This window comes from Phalacrocorax carbo, chromosome 1, assembly GCF_963921805.1.
Source record: "Phalacrocorax carbo chromosome 1, bPhaCar2.1, whole genome shotgun sequence".
NCBI lineage: Eukaryota > Metazoa > Chordata > Aves > Suliformes > Phalacrocoracidae > Phalacrocorax > Phalacrocorax carbo.
The window spans coordinates 209,045,911-209,068,025 of NC_087513.1; the positions used below are offsets into that span (position 1 = coordinate 209,045,911).

Here is a 22,115-nt window from a genome sequence, read left to right on the forward strand (position 1 = left end):
GGGTGCTCTATTTCAGACTTGATGAAAGTGGAGAATCTTTCTTTTTTATTGTCACTCTCCCTGTGTCTGAAATAGCGTGGCTTCTCTTTTCTCATGGCTGAATGTTGATGGAAATCCTCAGAGACCTGGAGCAAGAATGCGTCTGTAGAATAGTAACTTGCTCTGGTTCTCTCCTCCAGGATTCCCTCTGAATCTCCAAATGGCTCCTGTGAAGCCACAGACGAACTAGCAAGTAACATAGGTTATCCCTGCAAGGGAGCTAGTGTAGATCCAGTCAGGTGCAAGCCGAGACAGATTTCATTGTGAGCTTTCTTTCACTTAAAGGGTTTAAAGGCCTTGTACACTGCAAAAGTAGACATACTTGCTTACTCCTTACATCCTTCTTCTCTGTCTAGGGAGATGCTCTGTAGAACTTCATGGTGTTTTTCTAGTCTTTCTCTGTGCCTTCCCACCACCCCCCAAGATCTTCTCTTCCTGTGGAAAAGGGTGAGAGTTTGACTAAAACATATTCTGCAAACTAGCATGTTGTTCCGAGTAATCACTTATATATGTAATCAATGCCTAAATAAACTCTATAGCAATTACCACTTCTTGAACTTAGAATGAATCAGAGGTTCTGACCTTCTCTCAGAATATTTTTGAAGTCACTGCACTGTGCCAACAGATGGTTTCATTACCAGAATGATGGGCATCTCAAAAAAGAGTAACACAAAAAAAGTACAGTGGGCATAGCTGATGAGTTAAAATTTATCATCAGCAATATCTGCAACATTGCATATATGTTATGCTGGATAATATCATGATACTGTATTTGCAAAACTAACATGATGTTTATAAAGAGAACTCTTTACAGAAACTGAGGACTACTTTTGAGCCATGTATAAACTTTCTAGCGCTTCCTCCAGATTGTTCCTTGTTCCTGTTTCCTGCTTTACAAATATTATAGAGATTATTCCCTTTTGTCTTCTGATGGTTTGGTTGATTTTTTAGTAGTGCAAGCACTAGCTGAATTGTTAAGGCCAAGGGTCACTAAGACATATTCTACCAAAGAGACATGCCTTAACTGATTCCTAATGCTTGTTAAGATTCAGAGCCCTTCAATTAAACCGTTAATCTTGCTTATGTGCCTGTTTCCTTCCAACACACCTATTGTAGTCTTGCCAAACGCCTGGTCTTCTTCTACCTCTTGGTCAATATTCTGTTTGTTTGAGAAAATTTAAAATTATTTTCAGGCAGAAATAACTATCTTCAATGTTGTCTCTACTGTTGCCTTATTTGCTTCTGCTTCGTCTGCTGTGCATCCCACAGTATTTGGATGGATGCTCATGTTTTGTGTGCACAGGGGCTGCAGTTCTCATTGGCAGCAATAGACAGTCCATCATGTGAAGCAGACAACCACAGAACTATTCTCTGTGTTCTCTAATCCAAAAGATGAGTCAACACGGTATCTTCAATCCTATCTGCATTGCCATTGCCATCAGTCACTTTACCATCAATGCCATTTTCATGTTGCATTGTGAGTACACAGAACAGGACATCTTGTGCTCATGTTCCCATGTGGTGTTGAACTGTTTGAATTTAGTCGCAGGTTCTGTGACTCACTGCTTCATTAGGATGGCTGGGATACGCTTGTCCTTGCTGTGCATGCCTTCAGTTTCCTGGTGCCAGCTACAACCCACAGCAACATGTCATTTCTTATCTCATGGTAAAAATACTACCAGTAAAAATCCCAGCACTTGGGTTTTTCTCTAGGTGAGGGTGTTCTTTGGTTTACACTGACTGCCTCCCCAATGATGATGAGATCCAAAGACCTTCTCATTCAGCTATTCTTGTTCAAAGATTTTCAGAGGAGTAGTAAACTTATGTCACTCAATATACCATATGACTTTTATCCTGGGTAAATCTAGTGGAACTTCTTTAGTCCACTCATGATAAGCACTGGCTTCTTTCATATATTATGTTAAATGGCTTTCAACCAGTGCAGCTAACCCGGCCAATGTTATGCTGCTATCATGCTCAGTGCTAAATTCAATAAGTGCTTTAACGTGACCACTTTGCAACCTTCTGTCTTCCCTCCAAGTTAAAGGAATTGTGCACGTGAGTGAGCTCAAGAACAGTTTGTGGAGTTTTAACTTTTGTGTTGCCTTTGAATTTCCTCCTTGAAGCACGTGTTCTATTAAAATTTTGACCAAGTTCACCATGACTTGTCTCCCTCTTCTCTCACACCTAGATTTCAGATATACTGACAGTTGACTGAGTAAGGAGTTTTGTTGAAGGTGAGTTTTGTACTTGATGGTCCTCCTCCATTTCAGCTCCTATGAACTCCAAGGAACAATATTTATTGCTTGGGTCCTTTGTTTCTTTTACTAACAGCTTCAGACTTCTTGTATTGCATATGCCCTTTACTTGGCCACATTTTCTCCAGTCTAAAATCACCTTCTATCATTTTTGTGGGTTGATATTATGGCTTGCTGCACCATCCATCAGGAAACAAATTTCTCTTTAATGTAAAAACAGATCATAAAAGGCAGCATCCTTCTTCTTCAGTGCAGGGAGAACCTTGGGATCTCCCAGGTTTGCTGGAGGAGGTCTCCTTGTTCTGGTTAGTGCAGAAAGCAAGTCTTGTTTGTTCATTCATATGTTCTTTCTTTCTTTCTTAGAATGGGACATGAATTGATTCTTTTCAAACCCTATTTGCTTCACTGGCCATGGTTCAGGCATTTTTACTTCTGCTTTCCTGTTGATTTCTATGATGTATAAACTGGATTGTGCTATTTATCTTCCTGATGCTCTTGTCTTTGTCCAGAAAAGGTTCTTTTTTGTAGTCCTGTGAACTTGTTCTGAGCTAGTGACATTTACTATCTTCACTCTTTCAGTGGACAAATTCTTCTGTCCTTGATAGGAGGTGAGATCTCTCTGGAGCTATATCTGTTTCTCTCAAGAGCGTGTTCTAAAACCAGGAACCACCTGCTTTGCATATGATGCTGCATTTAATAAGGCTGTGCAATGCCTTCTTACCATAACACGGATGCAAATGTTCTTCACTCTGGTATGTATTCTCTCTTCTGCTGCTTGCTTTTGGCTTTAAAAAAAAATTTCTCTCTAAAACCTCATTGCGCAGGGTTGCAACATTCATCAGTCACCTTTTTTGGCTCTTCCAGCATGTTATGCATTATTCTTGACAGCAAGGTGAAGACACTACTCATTCAATTCTTGACACTCCTCATTCTTCTTCTCTAATGAAACAAAAAATTCTAACTTCTCTAACTTAGGGGTCTTTTTCATGAAGACACAGATTCAGTTCTTGATTTTTTTGGGTTTTTTTTGTTTTCACCTTTGTGCTGCAAATCCAGCATCTTTAGAAAGCTGAGTCCCATTATGCCATTTTCTTAATCCATTTCCTGTTGTTCCCTTTTGCCATTAGATCGTATTTTCTTTTGGGGTTATTTTCATTATCAGGTTCCAGATACATAGGTACATACATAAATACTAACACGTGGACTCCAAGCACGTAAACTAAAATTGAATCTTTAGCCAGATATCTATTTATGTAGACAGCCGGTTTCAGCCAATGTTCCAGCCATGCCCGTGCCGATTACTCGCCTGGTGTTCGCTCTAGCGTGTATTTGCCATTTTAAATGCTTCTTTATAAATTCTGCAGAGATCAGAGCACCTTGCCTCTTCCACCATGAGTCCTTCACACAGCTTCTGTTTGTATCAGAATTTGTGATGAACTATTGATCAAATCTTCATCATAGCATAAATATTTCTCATTTGAGAACAAAGCAGGATTAGAACCTAACTATTCAGAAATATTCTTATTTAACTCAGTCAGGACCTGAATCTGTATGTGCCATAAGGTACTGCCATCTGCCCGATTATCTCATCCTAGGAATTTATGAAGATATCAGTTGCAAATAAAAATTAACAAGTTTTAGGAATACTCTAGAAATCTGAATTCAAGTAAAAACTGCCGGCAAGCCAGGCAGAATATTCTTTTCTACTGAGTTGCGGTATTTTATGGTTGCTAAAATAGTAATTATAAAAAGAAAAGATCATGTGTTTTCATCTTTTATTGAGTTTAACATTTAAATAACTCATTCTTTTGAAGTGAATACATCTTTAAGGATACAGCAGATGTAACAACACGTAACTTATTCCCAGCACAGCAGAAAAACGATAAGAACTTTGGTTGCATAGGGGCAGTAACAGCTTGGACTGCTCGTGGCACAGCCATCTGACACTCTACTTCCTATGGACTGGCTGTTGAACAAGACAGCTAAAAGCTTAGTAGAGTCATGTCAGGAAAAATAATTTTTAAAATAGCTGGCTAATAAATGCAATCAAACTCTATTTCTTGGGTTTAATTAAGTCCTGGTTTTGTCTAGGATAGAGTTATTTTTCTTCCTAGTAGCTGTTATAGTGTTGAAGTTTGGATTTAGCATGAGAATAATGTGATATCAGACTGTAGTTTTAGTTGTTGCTGAGCAGTGTTTATACGAAGTCAAGGACTCTTCAGCTTCCCGTAGTTTGCCAGCGAGGAGGTGCACAAGAAGCTGGGAGGGGACACAGCCAGGACAGCTGACCCGAACTGGCCAAAGGCATATTCCATACCATATGACATCATGCTCAGACTATAACCTCTGGGGAGTTGCCCGGGGGCAGTGATTGCTGTTTGGGGAGGGGCTGGGCATCGGTCGGTGGGTGGTGAGCAGTTGCATCACTTGTTTTTCCTGAGTTTTATTTTTCTCTCTTTTTGTTATGTTCCTTTTAATTACTTTTTTTATTGTTATTATTGTTTTTGTTGTTGTTATTTTGTTTTAATTATTAAACTGTTCTTACCTCAACCTGTAAGTGTTCTCACTTTTACTCTTCTGATTCTCTCCCCCATCCCACTGGGGCAGGGGGAGTGAATGAGCAGCTGTGTCGTACTCATTTGCTGGCTGGGGTTAAACCACAACAAATATAGATTACTACAAAGGTCAATGCTGATGGCAATAATTTCACAGCAAAAATTTTTAAGGTAAACTATTAAATAAGAAAATTAAGTTCATGTGGAAGTTGCGATCTAGACAGCAGCAAAGTAATCTCAGCCCTCAGGAGTGACTCAGGTGACTGCCTCACTGTTTGGACCGTCTAAAACTATTATGGTTACCAGTAACTGAGACAGGGTATTTCACACTCAGATCATGAGGCACTCACTTGGCAGGAGACAGTGAAAGATATTGATAAAAAATTACAAAAGGTACTGTGGTGCCAACAACGCCTTGAGGTTTATATCAAAAGAGACAGTAAACCTGAGGTAAACATAATTGTTTACAAGGATCCATATAAAAACAGAACAGGATGTGTATGAAATGTCTCAGCATAAATGTGAAAAATGCAAAATTGATGTTTGGCCCATGGCATAGAGGAACCTAGTAAGTATGTGCCCTCAAAAATAAGCATGAATCAAGCGTCCTTTTCAGACAATCAAACTGCAAAAAAAATATTTTTAAATATCTATGGATTGAAGATCCTTCAATTACTTAAAGTTAAGACAATGCAACTAGTACGGAAATCGCTCCTGCTACAAGGGGAGTGTGCTGTGTATACTACTATCCATATAACACTCTTGTGAAAAGTATCTGTTGCAGGACAGTTAAAGTCTGATATACTGGAAAAACGATTCATTAGTTGTTTTTATATAGAAGACAGATTTCTGCAGTAGATAGAAATACATTAGGTATTATAGCTTCTTTCATCTTTATGTATGAATGTATTCCAGTCTTGGCTATTCTAGAGTAATATATTCCAGATCTGGCATACCCTTACTGTAATGCAGAAATTTTCTATAATGCTGACCTATTATAACAGACACTAGATGCAATCTCATGCATTTATGTAACATTTAAATTGATTTATTCAAAATGCTAAAAACCTTTCTTTAGTTTCTCTGAATAATGAAATATTAAATGTTATATTGACAAAAACTTATAGACTTTTTTGTGCTAATGTATTCCACTCCCAGTTTGCAGGGTGAGAACATTTTCATAGTATTTCTTTGCAGATTAATTGATCTAACTGCAGTGAGGGCTCTTATCATTCCTCTGCCAGAGCTGAATTTTACTGCTAATCATGCTGCAATCGGTGCAATTGTGCTGCACTATGAATAGCGTAGGAGAAGATCATGTCTGTGATGAGGTGGCCTGAATTTAGTAAGACTGCTGAGATGGAGGAGAAAAGGGGCAGCATTAAGCAGTAAAATTAGTAGATAAGGATCCAAACATATAGAGAGCATCTCTGTTGAGGAAGGCTGTCTGACATCTCTCTGTCAGCAAAGGCATCGCTAGGGTGCCACTTATACTTTCATTGGCAGCATCCCTGCTGTAGATGCCGTTAGTCAGCCCTGCAAGGAGACATTTTGCTGCTGTTACTTTGCACCCATGCACTGCAGAGGGGTGGGCAAAGGTATAAATGGAGAGATTATTCCCCATATTGTCAGTCATGGATTAAAACAGTTCCTTTATAGGATCAGAAGTCCATGCCAGTGGTTGGGATCAAGTCTCCACAGACTGATACTTCATCCCTTTCTCCCTGTTTGCCCTGGCTATGGGGACAGCATGGTGATATTCTACAACAGTAAAGCATTAAGATGTAGGCATGATTAAAGCATTTTTCATGTAAGGGAGAGGATAATTTCAGTTATCTGTTAAAAGATACAGGTGTCATTTCATTTGGACTCCATAGATAGTCAATGTAAAGAAATAACAACTTCCAAGAGGAAATTCATCCTCCCACCTTAGACATTTACATCAGGGCAGGAAGAGCTGTTGTGCAGAGATGTATCGTGCTCTATCTTTCCATGTAGCAGGGAAAATATATTACTAGCATAGACTAAAGGCTCATCTTTAGACACCTACAGTTAGGTGAGCAGCATTACTTTTACTGTCAGTTTTCAGTGGGAGGTAATGTGGCCTTTCTCAAAATCAAATTTCCTTCTGACAGTAGCATCTATGGGAATGGAACTGAGAATGTATAAATCTGACTGCAGTTCCCAGTCCATTTAATTGTCAGTTAGCAAGACTCAGTATTTTGCAGGGAAAAAGAAATAATTCAGGGGTTTGAATTCACTGGCTCAACTGATGCTGGATGTTGTTTACCTTGAGTTTAGCAAGGCTTTCAGCCATGTCTCCCATAACATTCTCATAGACAAACTAATGAAGTAAGGACTACAGAAGTGAACAGTGAGGTGGACTGAAAATTAGATGAACTGCTGCACTCAAAGTGTTATGATCAGCAGTACAAAGCCCAGCTGGAGACCAGTCACTAGTGGTGTACCCCAGGGGTCCATACTCAACTCAACACTGCCTAACATTAAGGATTTGGATGATGGGACAGGCTGCACCCTGAGCAAGTTTGCAGCCAATACAAAACTGGGAAGAGTGGTGGATGCACCAGAGGGTTGTGCTGCCATTCAGAGGGACATACAGGCTGGAGTATTGGACCAGGAGGAACCTCATGAAGTCCAAGAAAAGGAAATGTCAGGTCCTGCTCCTGGTGAGAAATAACCCCAGACACTAGGGCAAGCTGGGGCTGACAGCTGGAAAGCAGCTTTGTAGAGAAGGACCAGTGGGTCCTGGTGGACAAGAAGTTGAACATGAGCCAGCAATGGGCCCTTGCAGCAAAGAAGGTCAACCACCTCCTGGGCTGAATTAGGCAGAGGGTCGCCAGCACGTTGAGGGAGGTCAGACACATCTGCAGTGCTGTCTCTAGTGCTGGCCTCCCAGTACAAGAGACATGGACATACTAGAATGGGTCCAGGAAAGAGCCATGAAGATCTCTGAGGGCTTGAAGAATCTGATGTATGAGGAGAGGCTGAGAAAGCTATGATTGGTCAGCCTGAAAAAAAGAAATCTCAGGGGGAATCCTGTCAATTCGTAGAAGCACCTGGAGTGGGGGGACAACAAAAGACAGAGCCAAACTCTTCTCAGTAACACCTAGTGACAGGACAAGATGCAATGGACACAAATTGAAATACAGGAAATACCACTTAAATGTAAGACAAAACTGTTTCGTAATGAGTGTGGTCAAACACTGGCACAGGCTGCCCACAGAGGTTGTAGACTGTCTATCCCTAAAGATATTTAAAATCCAGCTAGACAGGGCCCTGGGAAACCAGCTTTAGCCAACCCTGCTTTGAGCAGGGGTTTGGATGAGGCAATCTTCAGAGGTGTCTTTCCATCTCAACTGTTTTAAGATTTTAGGTGTGTAGAGTAGAAAAAAACATAAATAACTCTTTGCCCTCACTTACACCACAGGCTTTGAGGTGAAACATTCTTGAGAGACATACCTTAGCATTTCTGAAAGGATGTAGTCTGGAGTTTTTTTGACCATACTTCTAAATGCTATTGCAGATACTGAGCAGCCTGCTCCAGGGTCTGAGCCATAGGCTCTTTTTTGATGAAGGAAGAAGCAGTGAGATTTCTTCACAGGTAAATTATGTGGGAAAAAAAAACCAAAACCACAAAATGTTTTGGGGTTTGTTAAGAATTTTGTTGAATTAGGTACCACAGAATTTCATCCCACAATGCCTAGACTGTTTTGGTTTTCTGAAGTCATCTTACAGGGTAGCTCCAAACATCTGGAGCTTTTCAGTTTTAATGACATTTCCCTTAGTGACAGACTTAGAAATAGCTCATCAAGCATAATGATCACGGGATGAGTTAAAATATGGTGTTATTGCCTCTTCTGAGCTGCTAATGTCTATTTTGTAGCTGATAAATTCCCTGGGCTAAATTACACCCATGGATAGGAAATGGCTATTGCATAAACCACTGGGAGTTTGACATGGTCATCAAGGGATGATAAGTAGCCCTCAGGGAAAACAATATAAATAAATTGTCTCTTCTGCTGGTCGATCCCACTAAGAAAGAAATCAGAATGTGATAGAAAAATATTGATGGTGAACAGATGCATTTGCTGAATGATTATTGCAAGTCTGGTTTCTAAAGCTAACATATAGAGCAGAGCACTCAATATTTTACTTTAGAAGTCTAAATATGTGTTACTGTCAATTCTCTATAAAGCATCAGAAGTGTGGCAAGCATTTTGCTAAAGGTCACCTCTACATATGAAACAATTTATATCTAACTTAGCTAAAATACAGGTAATGTGCTGATCTCATTGGCACGTCACATTCTCCCCATCTGTTATGCCCACACATTTTTCAGCTTATATTGTAAATTTGTCAGGACGTCATCAAAGTGGCTGTGATTCTAGCAGCCCTGGACACCATAGATGGGATTTGCTAATTTTAGGTATCGGTGATTGTCCTGGTTTTGGCTGGGATAGAGTTAATTTTCTTCACTGTAGCTGATATAGTGTGTTTTGGATTTGGTATGAGAATAGTGTTGATGGCACACTGATGTTTTAATTGCTGTTAAGTAGCTGCTAAGTGTTCTTAAGTAGAGCCTATATTAGTCAAGGACTTTTCCAGCCTCCCATGCTCTGCCAGGGGCACAAGAAGCCGGGAGGGGAGGGGGCGCAGCCAGGACAGCTGACCCAAACTGGCCAAAGGGATATTCCATGCCATGTGACGTCACGCCCAGTATATTAACTGGGGGGAGCTGGCCGGGGGACGCAGCAATCATGGCTCAGGGTGGGGGCAGTGAGCAAGCAGGGCATGGTGCTCACTTGCTGCCTGGGGCTAAACCACGACAGTGATATAAGTCACTCCAAAGTCTCCACTTACTCAACACATTAAACCAAACTGGGTAACTAGTCCTATGGGACAACTGGAAACTCAGACACATTAAAATTAAAGCTAATAATTACTTTGTCGTATTCATTGTCTCATGTCTGTTTGGTCTCACATTTAGGTTGATAAGAACTCTAAGTAAGCACTGAGTATCAGATCACTCAAGTATTTCAGTGCTTAAGGAGATGTGCTTAAATTAAGCTATCTATATTAGAAAACCCTGGGCCAAAACTAAAAACATACCCACATTCATCAAACAGTGCTTTGTGTTTTACAGCTTCTGATGTCTCTTTGTTGTACACTATGACTTTTCAAATCTGAACATGCCATTAACTTAAGAATGACAGCAAAAGGATGGGATTTATTTCCTTGAGTCTTCATAGGCCAAATGTATCACAAATTGCCATTGTCCTTCATTTTTAGTGATGCACATTTCCTAATTCCTTCACAAGATATTGTGAAGAAATACAGATGACCTGGAATCACTTTATTCCACTTTTGTGTTTTCCTTTCAAACTGAATGTACTTAGAAGCATCATCTGTTGTTTGTCTGGGTAAGAAAGAAATTTAAAATATTTGTCTGCAGCTGAAACATGATGCACTGGGAAGAAACTGCCTTGTATTTCTTCCTCCCACTGTAACATGTCAGTATCACATGCTTTGTGGACTTGACATATAAGAAACCATCTTGCTTTTATAAATTTGTTTGAATGGAAGTGATTGCTGTTGATGTTTGCCATGCCCAATGGTGTATTAACTGTAAGCTTCAACAAAAATATCTGTCAAAAGACAGTTGGAGCATTTTGAACACCTATGTCTCAGGCTGGTGCTATAATCATTGATGTGAATTATGGCATCTTTACAAGTCTTTATCTCAAGTCTCTGAAAGGGATTTTACAGTGAAGTAAATCTGGCCTATGTGCTGGTAACACACTGCACTGAAATTGAAATACATTTTATATGTCAAAAACTGGACCCAACAATGAGTTAGAGTCAATGCTTAGCGTTCAGTCATAGTGGGTTACCTCCTCAAGACTGAGAAATAAATTTCTCAAGCCAGCAACAATCCACAAGTCCTGCTCTTTCTCCAAAAAGTCCAAGGGCACAGGGACTGTGCCTCTGAAAAGTACTACCTCACTGCATACAGGGTGTAGTGCAAAATTACCTCCATCTCTCACCATGAAGATCACGCTGGAATAACCCTAAAAGTCTTAGAATAGAAGTTAGCATGGCATCACCTTTTAGGAAACAGTAGTCATTAACAGAAGCGTTTCTGTATACGCTAGTCTCTTCAACTAATGCTATGATAGCTTGTTTCTGCACTTTTGAAACAGGCATATTTAAGACCTTTGGTGAAATAAACCTGTGGAGAATAAATAGCTGATACATAGTCTTGTTGATGTCATTGGCTTTAGCAATAGGCTTTTTTCTTTAAGAAACCAAAGAGTGAGATACTTTCTTGGAAAATAGCTGGTTTAGGATAGAAGCACTATGTCCTTATAAGGTTTATCTATGCTCTTTCATGTTTTCCTCTGTGCTTTTCTTTAGCTCTCCCAAGATCAGACTCAAAACTGAATATTCCAGAAAAAATAAATGTGCACTGCATATTGAGATAGATTGTTGAATTTGTCTAAAAAAGCATTTCATCTCAGACTGAGATCCTTTCGTTCTTTAAAATACTTTGCTCTCCTTCCAGTTGTTCTCTTATTGTCATGAGAGCTCATCTACTTTGCAGAACAGACAATTTCCCAAAACCCAGTGACTTACAGAAGTTATTTGTTGGATCGGTATTGGCCCAAGCATGAGAAACTGCAGACCATCCTGACAAAACAGATTTTCTCAGAAGCACAGCTGGGCTTTGAAGAATAGGTAGAATCAAAAGTTGAATTTTTGTTGACTGAGGTTGTAGTAAACTATTTTTTAAGGAACTCAAAACAGTGTCTATTCAGTTTCAGAAAACAACGTGAATGATGCAGGCACCCTGGGGCTGCCACCCACTGCTGTAATATAAAGTCCACAGGGAGTAGAAGCTGCCCCTTTGACAGCAGTCTATAGGTCTTACCTTAGCTGTCTCACCTTAGCTGTCTCACCTCCTCCCTTTCTTTAGGCTCACATCTTCACTTTCTTTCGAATAAGACAAGACCCCTTGTCCTATTCACTAGCTAGTGAAGTTGGTGAACATCTCACGTACAGAACTGAAAGTGTGCTCGTGCAGAAAATTGAACAGGTTTTAACAAGAAGATAGGATAGACTGCAAGTATGGGGCACAGGGTTTGGCCAGGCAAAGATGTTAACCAGCCCACTTGCTTATACATAACAAGCTCCTTTTATTCTCCCTTTTCCCCATGTTCTCAAGCTTGTTCTTTCCCAGTCCATCTCAATGTCTCCCTTTTTCTGGCCCTGTATCCTCCCAAATAATCAGCCCAGCCAGCCATTGCTGAAGTGGTTTCCCAGGCCTTGCCACCTCAATTACCCAGAGGTCCCCAGTGCTTCCCACCAGGTGTTGGTGGGGTCTGGCTGTTTCTCACACAATTTACCCTTAAACACCGCTAAAATTCGTCCATCCCACGTGCTGTTATCCATTACTTTTGTCACCTTCTCACCCTGTAAGCTGTTACCATCCACCAATTTCTCATGGTCCGTGCAACTAGCTAAGCCTCAGACCTGCCCACCTTGCCAGGGACGTTTTTATTCATTAAGCCAGCAGTGAGGCTTAATTTTGACACTATTAATCACTTTTTTGGACAAAGAGTATTCTGAATGGTTGGCCTTGAAACCTTGAACAGAGAATATAGAAAGCCCCTAAAACAAATATCTGCAAATCTTTGAGGGAACTGGGATTGTTTAGCCTGGAGAAGAGGCTCTTTGCAATTACCTGAAAGGAGGCTGTAGTGAGGTGGGGGTTGGTGTCTTCTCCCAGTCACTAGTGATAGGATGAGAGGAAACAGCTTCAAGCTGCACCAGGGGAGGTTTAGGTTGGATATTATGAAAAATTTCTTTACTGAAAGAGTGGTCAGGCATTGGAACAGGCTGCGCAGAGAGGTGGTGGAGTCGCCATCCCTGGAAGGGTTAAAAAAATATGTAGACATGGCACTTTGGGGCATGTTTTAGGAGGCCTGGGGGTGTTGGGTTGATGTTTGGACTTGATGATCCTAGAAGTCTTTTCCAACCTTAGTGATTCTATGGTTCTATGAAATATCTGGCTTGGGGCTAGCCATTGTTGAGGCAGAAGCCACAGCAGGTGGTGAAGTAACACCCTAACTCAGTGATAACTGATAGGATGAAGGTATGATCTCTGGTTACCTTAGGTAATTACAGTACTAAAAAGCATACCCCTAGGAGAAAGACCTTAGGTGTAAATGTGAGCCCACCTTAATGTAATGAGCCAAACTAAAAGTAAGACATGCCCGGAAAAACTTTTGTACAAGTAACCAGTCAGATATTTTAATGTAACTTCTCTTGTTATTGTTTTGTATAAAAGATCCCCATGTGTTTCTAAAAGGTGTGCTGGCTGCTGTTAAATGCCTGGCACCCCACTCTGCAGGCTGGCAATAAAGACAAATATATTGACTCAGTGTGTTAATTTGATTAATGTTTTGCAGACTGGGTGCAGAGCCCTGATTTAGGGACAAGAGCTTCACATCATCACAATTAGCTGATGATTATTCGCTTATATTCAGCTGGGAATCTGAAGCAATGACAGGCAAGATTTGAAGGGGAGACAGGAACAGATCCTCATGAGCCTACTGTTTAACCTCTGTGTTTTATCCTTGGTCTGGCCATTCAGCAATTCTAAAATGTACAGGAAGATACAATTTGTGCAGGGTGAAGTTCTGCTGATGCGATTCTCATCTGGTACCCTATTCTATTCTCATCTGGTATCCTCTGTTACAAATACTAGGTGAGACTATCTCATGTCATCAACAGGATACTATTGTGGCTGCATGAGCTAGAAACCTAGGAAGAACTGCAAACTCTTTTCATGCTAAATTGAACTCTGAATCTCCTGTACCTGTAGTGTTGAGAAAAACAGGTCAATACACTTTGCAACTGATTTTTACCGATAAGTTTTGCACTGTTCACACACAACTAATATGTGTTTTAATCTTTATTGATTTTTTTTTGTTTGGTTTGGGTTGTTTGGTGTGGTTTTTTAGCCCTGAATGTGCAGACTTGAAATGCATCTAATAAAAATTACCAGCTTCTAGGCCTTGGACTCAAGACAAATGAAGAAGCGGGAGAACTGTTTTTAAAAGTCAACTTTTAGCCGCCTTCTTAGGGGCTAATTGGGCCTCTTGGGAAGGTCAAAGGTAAGTTAATCTTTACAAATGAGACAGAGTCTGATGCAAAGTCATGAAGCTGACTGACACCAGAAGATAAGATTTTAGCTGCACTTTGTGCTTTTTAGGGGTAAGATTTAGAACTGATAAAAACACACACGTGATGGGAACTGGTAAGAAGAAAAAAAGAAGAAAAAACCAACCGTGAGTGAACAATAAGATCACTTAAAACCTGACCATAAAACCACTGATTAGGACTTGTCCTGTTCTTTCACTGTCTGTCACTTCTCTGTTCCTCTTCTCTTTGAACTGTGATTGCAGGTCATGTGAAGACAGCTATAAGATTCCTATTATCAGATAAGCAGCACAGCCTCAGGCTTCAAAGTGAGGAAACTCTAACGATTCACATTTCTTCACAAAATACTGGTAGGCTAATTTTCTATCAGCAAGCTCTGAGTGGCATCTGTCCACCACATCACTAATGTCATGGTGTTACAACGTACTGCTGGTCTTTCACAAAGACATTTAAAAAAAAAAGAGGTCATAAAAATGTCAAAACGAGCTTTCAGGTTGATTCAGCAGAAGTATGACTGTGTGGAGTGTGTTTTCCTGGCTGGTCCAGTAGTGGCACAATCAATAATCATTAAATCAGACCTTCAGGGGTGACCTATGTTATTCATGGTTTGGCAGCACAATTGCTGAATCACCTCTACATTGCCCAGGCAGGCTGTTAAAGAGCCTTTGGCCCCACACAGTTATTTCCTTTTCTTGAATAGCTAATACTGTACTTGGACATTAGAAAGGAATGTTCTAGAACACACACACACACCCCCGGAATAACCCCTGATGAGTGGAAACATCCTGTACTTATTAGCACTATTTGTAGGGTACAATGAGAAGCAAAGAGCTCCTTCATGGAGCGATCTGCAAACTCTATGCCTAGATAAAGAACTATGGGGCCCCACAGAGTAATGAACCCTGCATCCATCCCACCCACCTTTAAGCTCCTAAGAGTACATCTGTGCTGCTACACAGAGTGCACTGCTGGTTAGCTCTTTCTCCCCTGGGTTTATTCCAGACCATTCCAACTAGCTGTACCCAAGAAACATCTGCTAGAGAAGAGGCCACGTCCAAACAGTGTGAAAATGAGTTAGTAACTGATAAATGATTTAGCAGTACAGAGCGTTTCATTTACCCACTCAAGTCAGGCACATGGTCACCCACGCTGTCCACTTTAGTCAACAACAGCCTCAGAATTCTAGGGTCTGAGTTACTGTCTGATGATTTTTTTCTCCAATGACAAAGAATAGAAATGTACCTCATTTAAGCAGACAAAATCATAGCTTCCTACAACCTGGCATTCATCATGTTGCTAGCAATACACTAGCAAACACTGGATCAGTATCTCCTCATTTTGCTAATGGATGTTCATCAAAATTATAGGTAGGAAATTCCCTAGAGTGGACATAAAACCAGCTGTCAGCAATGTTACAAGTTTTGTGTCTTACAATACAAATAAGAAAGAAGTTCTTAAATCTAAGAGCATGAGCAGTACCAGTGCAAGGGAGAGCAGAAAGCAGCTGCAAAATTTCTGGGAAAGCACGTAAGATATACACTTTCTGCCTGAAGGCAGTGCGCATGGTATCAGCATCACTCAGGAGGAAGTGGCTGCTGTCTGCTGCTCTCAGAACAGTGAATCAAGAGTTAATCACCCTCTTGAAGTCACAAGGCATTATGCTGTGGCTTGAATGCCTCAGCTCAGAGATCTTTTATGAATCCTGGCTGCTAGTTAGCTAACTGCCTTTGCCTATTTCAAAGTCATTTGACCCGAGGAGTAATATTCAATGTAATTAGATCTATTGACCATAAATGCAAAGTTTGTAGGATGCGTGCATTGCTTTTTTTTTTTTTTTTTTGTCTTTTTTGAACAAAAACTGCAAAGCGCTCTGAAAAAGAAACACTAACCTATTTATTATATTTGCTCTCTGGTTGCAATTACCTTACCTCTTTTCCCAGTTCATTACTAAACCCTCATTTTGCAAAACTACTTTAATAAACCTCTGTTCTTTATTTCCTACTTAAAGCTTACCCCTTGTTCCTTTCTCCAGTCTCTATTATTACACTGCAGTGATCATCAGCGTGCATGAAGGCAGTTGTCAGGTTCCAAGAAATATTTTATGTGCAGCTAGGCTTGTGTATATGCATGAAGCATTGGTAAATAAGTAAATTTCATTATCTTTTATGTTAGCACAGTCAGGAAACAGCTGAATGCTGCTTGAAAAACAAATACACAACAGCTCAGGAAAATCTATTAAACGTATTGAACAGAGCTGTCTAGCGGAGAAGCCATGAATGTATGCAGCTTGGCACTTTGGCTCTCAGTATAAATACTAGGTGTTTTCTCTGGGATGTATAGGTAATGGGCTGGACTGCAGCTGGATAACTATGCTTTTGATAAATTAATGTACATCTTTGGAGAAGATTTTGGCTCTCAAGTAATAGGAAGAGATCACATTGCCCCATCATTTTTCCCTATTTGGGACCACCTGCAAGAATATCTCTACGTGATAATTACTGTTTTTTCTCCCTGAATGAATCAAAATGTTAAAGCACTGCCCAGCTCCACAGATGGTGAACTTGGGTGCTTATTTGTAAGTTGTATGAAGTCACATGTGTAGTCTGTGACTTAGTCACACTTCCTTCCTCCACTACCCTCTTCCTCCACACATCCAAATTAGGTGACTTCACGACATAGAAAGCTGCCACTGAAGCTGTGCTCTGCTAAACACATCTCTCTGCCAGGTGGGTGTAGCTTTCACTATTATGAATAAGAATTGCATGAGCCCTTCAAAGGAGGAAGAAATCCCCAGAGGCTTTATCTCCAACTTGTTTTCCAAAACCCAAATTACTCTCTCTGTGTTTCATTACTGCTTGTTTTATCCAAAAACTAGATCATTTTGTCATTAAAGTCTTGGTTGGCAGCTCATTCTTTAGAAAAACATATGTTCTTTTTCATTTTTGGAAAAATAAAACCAGGGAAATACATTTAAACTGAGAACAGCCTTTCCCAGTTGTACCCAGGGACCAATGGTTAGTGCATGTTGCTAGCACCCCAGATGTCAGCAAGACCCCTAAATGGCAATCTGACTCCAGCTCCATGAGGCAAAGATCCAGTAGCAAACAGGGCACTGACACCTTTTCAGCAAGGTCCATGAACTGCACAACCAAGCTGCCCTCTGATTCTTCCCAAAATGAGATGGCGGTAAACCAGCAATGGCAAATTTCACACCTAATTGTTTGCACCAGGTATCCAATATCCATTTTGTCTTTTGCTTCTGCTTACGAGCAATAGGAATGTAAAATCTCAGTGGGTTGGTGTTTCATATTCTTTCTGCACTGATGAAAGGAAGAAGCATGGGAGCATCCAGACCACGAGTTTTTTACCTAACAAGCGCTACTTTTCCCTATAAAATAAAACACTTTGCCAAAACAAGCATCCACTGTTAACCTTCATGCCTGAGGAAGGAGAATCACTAGAAAGATAAATGACAATTCAGGGAAGAGGTTAATTGCATGCTTTCATGTATTACTAGAAAGAGTTCAAATATTCTAATATAAATAGCCCGGGTTTTATTTCTTTGTGTGCTTCATTTCTAAGTTCGTATTTGATCCTGCCAAACTTCAGTCTGAGTAGAAAACCTTTTGGTAAGATTGCATGAAATAAATTCAAAGATTCCAGAATTAATATTGTTTCAGATTTTTTTTCTGCGTACAAAAAGAAAAAAAGAAATGGCTTTCAGGATTATTCCTCATAGTGAGATATTTTACTCTGTGGTAATGAGCGATTCTAAGCCCCTGTGCTTCCACCCACACACAGTGCAAATGTTAACTTCGCGTTAACCTAACAGACTTTGTCCAGCCTAGCTGCTGGGTAGCAATAGCTGCTTCTTGCAAGCCAAGAACACAGAAGAAGGGGGTGTTACGGGAGGAATTGTTGCTTAGTCCCTTACAGCAGCAGCTCTCTCCACAATCAGAGGATGGTATTTTAAACCCCATGAACTCTGCTTTGTCTGAGACCTTTGAACAGTGCTTGGCACCACACTCTGCTTCAGAGTTGTATGCACCAGGCTTTTCTCACAAAGGAGAGAGCAACAGGACAGCCCAGATCAGGCAGGGAGGACATCTCATCGGCTGGAGCCCAGAAGCTACGGGGAATCCTCTGCTCATATAAACATCAGTGTGCTTCCCAAAGGCTGCTCAGCACTTTGCCCAGAAAACTCAGGAACTCAGGTATCAAGTATCATTCAGTATCACTTTAGCATTTTAGTTAGTGCTACAAAGTTTTTTTGGGGAGAAAAAAATGTGTAGCATTCTTATTAACTGCTTTAGGATAACAAACCTGTCATAGACACCCCCTTCTTGAGAAGGAGAGTTATATTAAACATTAAATCCATGGAAACATGCATGGGTTCACATCTGTCTGGAAGCTTTAAGCTAATCCCACAGGCTGATGAGTTGCAAATTTTAGCGTGCAGTTGGATTGCCTGAGCACCATGGTTGATGTTCATGAACACGGACCTACAGCCGCTCTCTCAGATGCTCATAGCAAACCTTCTGCCTTGGGTAACTCACCTCTGCACCTCCAGCCTCAGGCTGAGCTCGTATGCCAGGCTCTACTGCATGTGTGTTGGACACACGAATTGTATGTTCTGTCCTGCCAGCTCAGCTGAGGTCGCAACGTTATCACCAGCGAGATCTGTCAGAGCCCTATACTATACCTTTTCCCTTTCTTCTCCCACCTGTTATTTGTCCCAAATGTCTTTTTAGGTAATGAGGTATGCAGGCACACGAGTTTGTCTAAAAACAAACCACTGGTCTTTTTTGTTCTGCCCTTACGGAATATCCCGGTTTTCTTCATTTTGTGCATCATGAAGCTACTCAGACCCTGACTCTGTAGCTCTCCTCTGGAGACATGGAATGAAATCTCTATACAGGCAACTTAGGCAGGAGGTACAAGGCAACCACCACCCCAAAATGTCAACCATAAGCTAAATAGCCAGCAAAATTACAGATGACAAATAAAGCAGGAGTTAATCCAGCGTCGATAATATATTTCTATGCCTTCTGATTTTGTTTTTTCCTGCTTCCTTGAAAACAAAACTCAGAACAAAACCAGCTGCTGTGAAAAAGTGAAGTGAAAACACCAAATGTAATGTCATCCTGAAGATCACAAATTAAATACATTGCAAAACTAGTTAAGAGAAAGTCCTTAGTTTGCAATATGCTTTTTTTTTCTAGACAGGCTTTTGCTCAAGCAGGATGTGTCCAACTGGCTAACAAATTTCTTTATGGTCTTCCTAAAACGGAGGCAAGCGCTGGGTGTCACAGATTTTAGCTTTTAATGCTAACAATTAACAAATCCTTCCTACTAGGTTAGGAGAAATCACAGGGTTGTAAAAGCAATCTTGACTGCTTAAATATTCTAATATTTCACACACATACGTGCACACCATACTTTTGGGTATCTGTGTTAGCCTCCAGTTTCCAGTGGGATTTGATATCATTGCACACTCAGCAACGGAAGCTCTTTGCTGCAGTGTTCAGCCTGCGTTCAGCAGTTCTTCCATGGGCAGGGAGGTAATTGCCCAGAAGAGGAGAGGATGTAAGTGAGAGAGGTTGTGAACTTGGAGAAACAAGTAGCAAAGCAAAAACAAGTGTGAAGAGCAATGAACGGACACTTCACACTGGGAAAGAGGAGGGCAAATGAGTAATCATTTTGCAGGTAAGCAAAGAAGCAATACGATCACTTGACACTTGCCTGACTCTTTTTCAACAGAACTGTCATTTATTTTTGTAAAATTAAGTACACGGCCATATTCAATCCCTTCTGCTATACATGAGCTTTTGGAGAGTCCAGAGTAGGGACTGCACTTTGCCTCTCCTGTGAATGGGGGAGGACAACCTTGTAGCAGAAATGTTTCCCCAGAGCTGGGGGTGATCTGAGCGCTGTTTGCAAAACTGCTGCAGGTTCACAGCTGCCGATGCCGCTAATCCCAGTATAAACCTCCCAGCTGGGGTTACTTCTTTCCTCTTACAACTGTATCACATGGAGGTTTAACCTTTTCTTTCTCAAACACAGCAAGCCTCTAGCACTCACTATCACACAGAAAACCCTGGCAGTACAGACCTTACAACATCCCCTCCACCCCAAGGCCTCGGGCCAACCGAAAAGCAAAGCAGCACACACAAGATAATCCCACCAGGCTGACCGGACACACCAGAAAACAGAGGTATTTGTGCTCACCACATGCCTTTGCTCTCTTCTGACAACTACAGGCCACTGTAGTTCAGCTGAACCTCAATTTTCACAGACCAAGACTGACTACACCCCTCCAGAGAGCTGTGCTTCAGGAGCTGGCTGGACTTCTTGCTGCCCAGGAAGGGGAGAGAGCAGTGCCAGCAGCCCAGGTATGTGTCACGGGTTGTGCTGGCTCCATTCCCAGCACTGGAGAGAGCTCTCTCCTGCCCACAGGACACACCAGTGAAGGAGGGCTGATTGCTTTCCCATGTCGTCAGGCCATTTCAGGACCGTTTAAAACTCACAAGACTTCTCACAGTCTCTTTCTGCATCCAACCTGCCCCTGTACCATGGATATGGGGTAAAGAGATGAGTGTAGTTCTAAATCAGGCAAGCATCATATGCCCTGTATGTTTATTGGGGGCTAAATAGTATGGTTTCATCACCTCCTTACAGCATTGCAGAAAGACATGGGGCAAGGCTTTCCCTGTGGTGTCATCACGAAAACAGAGTCAAGGTCCTCACAGGGGTGTATGGTATGAGCGTTACAGACAACAGCAGATGTTCAGACTGGATGTTAGGAAAAGCTTTTTCACCAAGAGGACAGTCAGGCAGTGGGACAGGGGCCCAGAAAGTTTCTGCACTCTCTGTCCTTGCAGGTTTGACTTCATTCATAGCTGATCCTGCTTTGGCCAAGAGGTCAGAGTAGAGATCCCCAAAGTCCTTCCCAACATGAATCATCCCGTGATCCTACGTACTCTGGACCTCTTCTTTTGCAGAGGGATGGAAGAGAAGTCCACAAGTGCTGCTCACCAAAGCCTGAGATCTCCCTGCTCCATGCTGCTGCTCAGGAAGGTGAGCTTCCCTGTGCAGGGACTTTTATTCCTGCTCCTGCAGGAACCTGCTGTCAGAGAATTTCCTCTCTACCTGAAGAAAGTAGTGGAGGCCATGGCGTTGAAGCAGAAAGTTGAGTAAGTCTCTGCTTACAAGTATTTTGTCTCATATATTTAGGAAGGAAGAGAGAACAAGGGCAAGGCAACTTAGCCCAAGCCTTCACAACCTGTAGAGCCAGTGATTTGAGCAGATGTCTGTAAAAGATTTCAAAGGAAGGAGAGAAGGGGAGCATAACCTCTCCTTGTTTTCTGTGTTTTCCTAGAGACTCACTGTTCCCACAAATGGCAGGGATTTTGGGCTACAACTGCAAAAAGTACAGATGAACCCTTACACATATGAGAATACAAGTGTTCTTCTGAGGTGGTGAACATACCTGTGTTTGGCAAGCAGGTGCTTCCCTGCATGCACATAATTTGTGAGCAGAGTTTGACTGCTCTTTAAAATTAACTTGTGTGTATACTGTGGCATCAAAACAGTGCAAAACCCAGCGAGGAACACCCAAATATAGCTTCAAATGGCCAGTTCTGAAGTACATCCTATGAGGCCTTACGTCACTTTAAAAGAGAAACTACATCTGCTGGATGTGAACTTCTAGCCATTGTCTTGTACTGGATGATCAGACAGCCAGCCCACCTTCTGAGGACCTTCAACTTTTCTACCCAACTAGAAAAGATTGGCCCCATTGCTGCATATGTGCTGTGCATACATCCTGAAGAAATATCTTTCCTGAAGAAAATGGAATTTTCTGCTAAGTAATAACAATGAACCATGTGAGCCTTGCAAAACAGAATTTGGTGGTCAGAGAAGGGAGCTGAGAAATAGGGAAGCATTTGTTTTATGACTATACCCTTGAAGAAGAACTGAGAGACTGATAAAAGGGAACATCCCACCTCAGAAGACACCA

General features: G+C 41.3%; 2 long non-coding RNA genes across 5 annotated transcripts in view; one reads left to right on the forward strand and one right to left on the reverse strand.

The window, feature by feature from the left end:
- Nucleotides 1–20,412, reverse strand: part of LOC135311571 (uncharacterized) — a 49,930-nt gene extending 29,518 nt beyond the window's left edge. For 2 of the 3 annotated variants that reach the window (XR_010371229.1, XR_010371230.1), the window contains exon 1: nt 20,324–20,409. This is a non-coding gene — a long non-coding RNA (uncharacterized LOC135311571). Of the gene's footprint in view, nt 1–20,323 lie in introns of all 3 variants that reach the window. The other variant, XR_010371231.1, reaches the window with a different exon arrangement.
- Nucleotides 17,970–22,115, forward strand: LOC135311568 (uncharacterized). Of its 2 annotated transcripts, XR_010371224.1 has the most exons (4): nt 17,970–18,309; nt 20,356–20,487; nt 21,097–21,288; nt 21,474–22,115. It is a non-coding gene; the product is annotated as an uncharacterized LOC135311568 (long non-coding RNA). The 2 variants fall into 2 exon arrangements; XR_010371223.1 differs by having other exon boundaries at nt 17,971–18,309; nt 21,097–22,115.